A 6,499-nucleotide genomic window follows, 5' to 3' on the forward strand; every position below is an offset into this window, starting at 1 on the left:
CCTGACTTTTACTAACACTTCCATACTAAACAGGGCCATGAAATCTCAAATAATTAAAAACTTTTCTTTTCACATGCAATTTGTCCCTTATGCGAGCTTACGAGGCCCAATACATGCATTCGGGGCGGTTCGGAACCCAATCGAGAACTCATGAAAAACTTAGAAAAATCTCTTGCGTTAAGGCTTCACACGCCCATGTACTCAGGCCGTGTGGCCAGAAATAGTCTAATTATCAAGCCTTTTGTCACTCTCACACCACATGCATAGATACATACTTATCCAATAACATACAACGTGGCATAAATGAGCTCTTAAACATCTATAAACATGTTATGCTCGAGTTATTTTCTTATGTAATAAATATTATAGAATTTGCCCATATCATTACCACATACTAGACATAACTATCATTACATCACAAACCATTCATGAAGCATTATTAACTATTTACCAATCACTTAATCCTGCATTAGTTACTAGCTCATCAATGAATCTCAATTCAATCTCTAGGCATACATGTTGTAAGCCACATCACAAGAGATAATAACATACATGCATAAGAATAATCATATGGGCCCATAATGTCATTAGCCGGCATAGGCCAATTTACATGACTAATACTACCTTAATAACAAGCCAATGCCTTTGGCTAAATCATAATATTACATACTCACATTAAAACCCTATACATGCCATAGACTCGAATCACTTGAGTTTACTTACTCCGATAACGTTAACTCGATAGGGTGATAATATCTCTGACGGCCTCCAACCCGAGCTAACCTGGAAACTCTCGATACCACAAAGGTGAAAAGGACATACTCGTCCATAAATCGATTTCTTTCCGTTCTAGGTCCAAGTCTCAATTTTCATCATCTATAACATCACATTTAGCCTACCAATCAGTCACAATATTCATATGGGTCTAAAAATCATATTTTTACAAATTTTCATTTTGACCCCTAAACTTTTGCATATTTGCACTTTTGCCCCAATGCTCGTAAATTAATTTTATTCAATTTCTATAAGGTTTAAGACATGCTGAACATTTTTCTCTTCTATGGAAACTCTAAATTTTCACTAATTCACACACTTATGACCAATTTGTAACTTTCACAATTTAACCCTTTTGACATTTTTACCAAATTCATTGAATAAAACTCATATTTAACACATCAAACATTCATTATCCACTATAAATCATCAAAACACAACCATATCATGAATGGGTAAATTTTTAAACTCTAATTTCTCTTCAATCAATTTGTAGAAATAGAAAATTTAAGCTTCGGGGATCTCAAAAATACGAAAATCATTAAAAACGGGACAAAAACCGTACCTATATAAGCCATAGAAGCTTGGCTGAATGGAGCTCATCCATGGCTGCCATTTTCAGTTCTTTCCCACGGTTGAAGAAGAAAGAATGAAAAAAAAATGATAGCTTTTATCATTTGTCTAATATATTTTAATTAATTTACAAAATTACCCTTTTTATTTCAACCAAATTTCAAAAATACCAAACAAATATCCATTCACTAACTTATTAAAGGAATAATTGTCACATAAGGACTTTCAATTTAAAACTCATAACAATTAGGCACCTCATATATAAAGAACTCAACTTTTGCACTTTTTACAATTTAGTCCTTTTGACTAAATTGAGTGCTCAAACGTCAAAATTTTCGAATGAAATTTTTACAAAATATTTTCATAAATTTATAGACTATAAAAATATAATAAAAATAATTTTTTTTTTCGTCAGGTTTGTGGTCCCGAAACCACTGTTCCGACTAGACCCAAAATCGGGCTATTACAGTTTGTGTTAGTCAAACGTCTTCAATGTGTGACTAGAATCTATATGCTATATTACTAAGTTGTGCCACCTTCCTGATTGCGTGTGGGAGGTGCCACCAGATAGCAACCCAATTATTCCTCAACTCCAAGATGATCACCACATAGTTGCCTCAGAGCCTCTTTCTTCAAGTGATGGTGAGTCTAGTAATAACCATTCGAATGGTCATTTTATTGATAGGATCATCTGCTCTTTTAAAATTAACCATTGTATCGGCTATATAGTGCAAACGATGTCCCTTTTTCACGTGTCAAATGGCCAAAGAAAATCGATGATGAATCCGGGAGGAAGTGAACAAAAGAAGATTTTTCCTAAAGGGTGACTTTTGCCAAGCTTGCTAAGGCAGTGATTTATGACCTTACTAGCCCTGACCATGCCTCTCACTGTTTGGTTACTTCAAGTAAATAGTTGTGTCTTGCTCATGGAGTTCTCCTTTAGGTTGCTGCTAGTAAATCTTCAGCGTCGATTCCAGTTCGAAGTCTAATGGTTGTTAGTGCACAATCGAAGAGCCAAAGTCCTCATTTAGAAGGCCCTTTCTAAGCTTCCTCGAGCCACACACCTACGAGAGGTGTATCTTAGAGTGAGAAAGAGACATGACGGAAAGAGAAAGAGGAGTATGTGGTGTGGGTCCATGAGCAAGATAGAAAGATTTGTCAGCTGGGGGCACAACTTAACATTGTCACTGAAAGGTTGGAGAGGTGAACTCAATCCTTGAACGAGGAGAGAGTTTTTTGAAATAAATAAATGGGGAAACAGGTGGAAATTAAAAAAGTAATAGATACAGTGGAAATAGTTATCCTTGTTATTGTTGTGCTCGAGGTGCTCGTTGCTATGCAATTGGCTTCCAGTCCATTAAGCCTTGTTGCACTAAATTTTCAACCTTTCTTTTGACATGCTCTATGATGGTCATAACCATGGTTTCGATGTATACTGCCCTACAGACCTGAATAGGAGAAATTTCATAATTATTTTAGTAGGTGAGTATACTACGGGGGTGCTCTCACTGTAATCCTTTTCTACTCTCTGAAGATGTTGTAGCCCAAGCATAACCATTCGAGAAAGCTACTATGGATTATGTTATCAGTAACGTACTTCCAATTCTTTCGATGACGATGATGATGACGTTGATCCCAACACCTCTCGTAATAAGGGGAAAGGGCTTGCAAGTTCAAATGCTCTCACAATAAGGGGAAGGATCCTCAAGTAAGATAGAGTTCTGTAAAATTTTTTTTGTATAGTTTGCTTGTAATTCCTTCCTTTGTATATCATGTTGTTTTTGATGAAATATATACAAAATTTCCAATATTTGTATTTTTTCCTTTATCCTTTCGTTTCATAAAACCTGTTGGTGTCATGATATTATATTGATTGACAAATGACATTCGTAAGTTGTCTTTTATTTCTAAATGGCCTTCCGTTTTATGAAGTAGTGGGTATATAATTTCTTTTACTTGGGGTAATTTTAACTGTTAACAAATAACATCAACTATGTTTAAGAGCATTTAATTCGAGGCCCAATAGTGACACTTAGGAAAATGACACCAATGATGGCGTCTTACCTAGAATTTTATGTTCGGTCACATGCTACTTTTGTATTGGATGGTGTCAGGACATCATTTATTTCATCGAAACACACCGTTTTGTTGGGAAGGTCTATAAAAACCCTTTTATTCTTTTTCATTTGTTTATTTCTTGTGTTGTTCCTCTATTGGTTTGCTTTCATCAGTCTTTTGCTCAAATCCTCTTGATTTTACACTGTTTCTCTTCTTGTTCATTCAATTTTTCTTCTTAGAGTAAGAATTTTTCTTTTCTTACATTTATTTTTTTTTTGTTTACAATGTCTTTTTCTAGAACTCAGTCCAATTTGTCAGAAGTTTTTGAATCTTTAATGAAAAATTTTTCGGTTGAAGGCGTTGGTGGTGATAAGGTAGAGAATCCTCTTCGAATGACATGGATGGTTGCTCACAGTAAACATTTTTGGTATACCATTACAGGGTTGTTACAAGACAAGGGACTCTACCATAAGATAACTATCTACAAATATCTCGAGAGTAGAGGAAGAACAATCTTAACAAGAGTTTCCAAAATTCTTTGTGGTTCCTGCTCCCTTTGCATGCTTTGCATCCTTTTGCATGAGATGTGTTAAACTTTTATAAGATAACCCTCAAGAAATTATCTGATACTTTTTGGTTGTTGTTGACTAGCTTCATCATCTTGTGTCAAGAGAAGGGAATACATCTAAAGCTTAGAGTGTTTCAAAATTTGTTCCAACTATCTAAGGGAACTAAAAGAAACAACTAGGGTTACTATGGTTTTATTGTTTGCAGGGTCACCCTTAAGCAAAAAATATCTCATATGGGAAAGCAAGAAACATAGGAATTGATCGTTGCCAATATGTTGCTATCCAACTAAAATTCGGGGACGATTTGGGCATCCCCATCGAATGGCTTCTACCTCCTAGAGTTATCTGCAACTTCAAACCCTCTCTAACCAATGATCCAAAGGCTCAAATACAATTTACGATCATTAATTTGGAGGGTTTGCTTATTGCTCCTTAGGAAATCTCCCTCTGAAAGGTCTTCAAATATTATCTTTTTGATTAATGAGGTTTCATCTACACTAAAGAAGATCTCGCTAAAAGATTTAATCCAGAAGAACATTGGAGAATTCGAGTTGAATCATTTCCCTTTAATAGTGATTGCCATATAGCTTGAATGCTAATAGGAAGAGCACTTGAGCCTTGGACCCATCTTGTAGCTATAAGAGTTCACCTTGACTAGAAGTGGACCATTCCTGAGTTAGTAGAAGTGGATCCTTTGCCTAACTTCCCCAGGTAGAGGTCCTTATGGCACCATTTGACATTAGACTAACCAATTCTCAAAGAAGGCCACCTATGTTTTTCCTCCAGCTCGATTAACGAGGAAATGTCACCGTAAGATAAAATCTTATTTTCAATTTTTATTAAGTTACTAGTTCATATCTGACGTTCTTTGTTTATGTAAGATTAATCATAGCTAGCAAAATAGTTCAACAGGAGGTTGAAGTTGTTGCCAAAAACATGCTGAAAAGGGTAATTGCATTTCTTCTTGTCTCAAGGAAATAGGTCAGCAAGAAAAGGTAAAGAGTTCCCTCTGAAGAAGTTATGGGTGAAGAGCAACAGTGGGAGGTCATTCTTTACTATATTGAAGATTTTACTACTGGGGCTGATCTTCAAGGTAATGGTGATAATAACAACCTGACCCATCCGTTTACCATTAATGCTAGTTTGGCCATCATTTCTTCTACTAGAAAGGCTTTATCTCTTATTGTTGTTGCTATTGGAAACCCTTCTACTGCTTAAGGGTTCTTATTATTCCTCTTTTTCTTCTCCACCTTCTCCTCCTACCATTGTGCTTCCGTCTGTTATCTCTAATGCTTCAGATAATTTTATGAGCTTTGCTAATTTAGTTGAGTTGTGTTTATGTTGTTAACCTTAAATTCTAATGCAGGGTCTATGGATCTGTTGGTGATTTTGAACTTATTGCATGATTGATGGCTCAAGAAATTTTAACCCTTTAGACAATAGATGCCAAAGCGAAAGATGTTGCCAAATACTTAAAAGAGGAAAAGAGAAAATTTATTGTTGAAGCCAAAAAGGCAACCTCTATATCAAAAGAGAAAATGCAGAACTTAACTAAGGAAATGCAGATTCTAAAAAAATTAGCTAGAGGAGGAGAAGAAAATGAGCCTTCAGTTAGGAGAGAGTGTCAAGGAACTGGAGGATAAAAACACACAACTGAAGCTTGACTTAGATAAGGAAAAGGAGTCTTGTGCCATAGATAAGGCTTTTGTTGCTTTGGCCCAAAGGAAGGTGTTAGATCCCCTCAATGATTGACTAGTATTGGCATTTTAGGTTGTTTATGGCCTATTCGACTTCCATCGCGTGAACATAGCTCCTCTTTTGGAAGAAGATTTTGAAGTGATGAAATTTGACCTGCACAATCCATACCCCGAAGGATAAGGATTGGTAGGAGTTTTGAGATAGGCTTTTGGTTCCTTTGACTACTCTTAAGAAGGTCTTGACCCATCCTCAGTGTAATGATTGTAATGTTAAGCTTGAGAGTTTTGTAAATGTTATGGATTAATAAAATTTTTCTTCATCATTTATTTATTTTACTTTGTCATTTTTATATAATTGGCCATACTTTTTTTATTTCAAGTACATTGAATGGAACTTATCCTTTCACTATTTGAACCATTCCTTGCTAATAAAACTTGCAAAGCTACTAACTTTGAAAAAAGGATGTGCCGCATCTTTTCAAATTGTATCAGATGCCTTAAATTATTTGAAAGGGTTTAGATGGTTGGGAAAATGAGCAACCAACTACAAAGTCAGTTAGATCCTGTACTTTAACAACTTTTCATGGTAAATACTCTAACCCAAACTCACTTAACTCAACACTCCACTTGATCATTCTTCTAGAAATGCCAACTTTTCCTAGGATGTCTTTGAGAGGCTGGTCCAATAATACCGTGATATGGTGAGCTTGAAATTTGGGGCAGAGCTTCATTGTAGCCACAATCAAGGCAAAATAATTTTCTCCACCCGAAAGTAGTTTAATTCTCCTTCTTGCAAGACTCCGCTAACGTAATAGACCAAGTAATATT

General features: G+C 35.6%; 1 long non-coding RNA gene across 1 annotated transcript; it reads right to left on the reverse strand.

Annotated features, from left to right (window-relative positions):
- Positions 1–436: 436 nt before the first annotated feature.
- On the reverse strand, positions 437–1,470 carry LOC128283509 (uncharacterized). The gene is made up of 2 exons (XR_008273872.1): positions 1,340–1,470; positions 437–876 (listed from the first exon to the last, which is right to left on the reverse strand). It is a non-coding gene; the product is annotated as an uncharacterized LOC128283509 (long non-coding RNA).
- Between the last annotated feature and the right edge of the window lie 5,029 nt (positions 1,471–6,499).

The sequence above is a fragment of the Gossypium arboreum genome, chromosome 11 (assembly GCF_025698485.1).
Source record: "Gossypium arboreum isolate Shixiya-1 chromosome 11, ASM2569848v2, whole genome shotgun sequence".
NCBI classification, from domain to species: Eukaryota; Viridiplantae; Streptophyta; class Magnoliopsida; order Malvales; family Malvaceae; genus Gossypium; species Gossypium arboreum.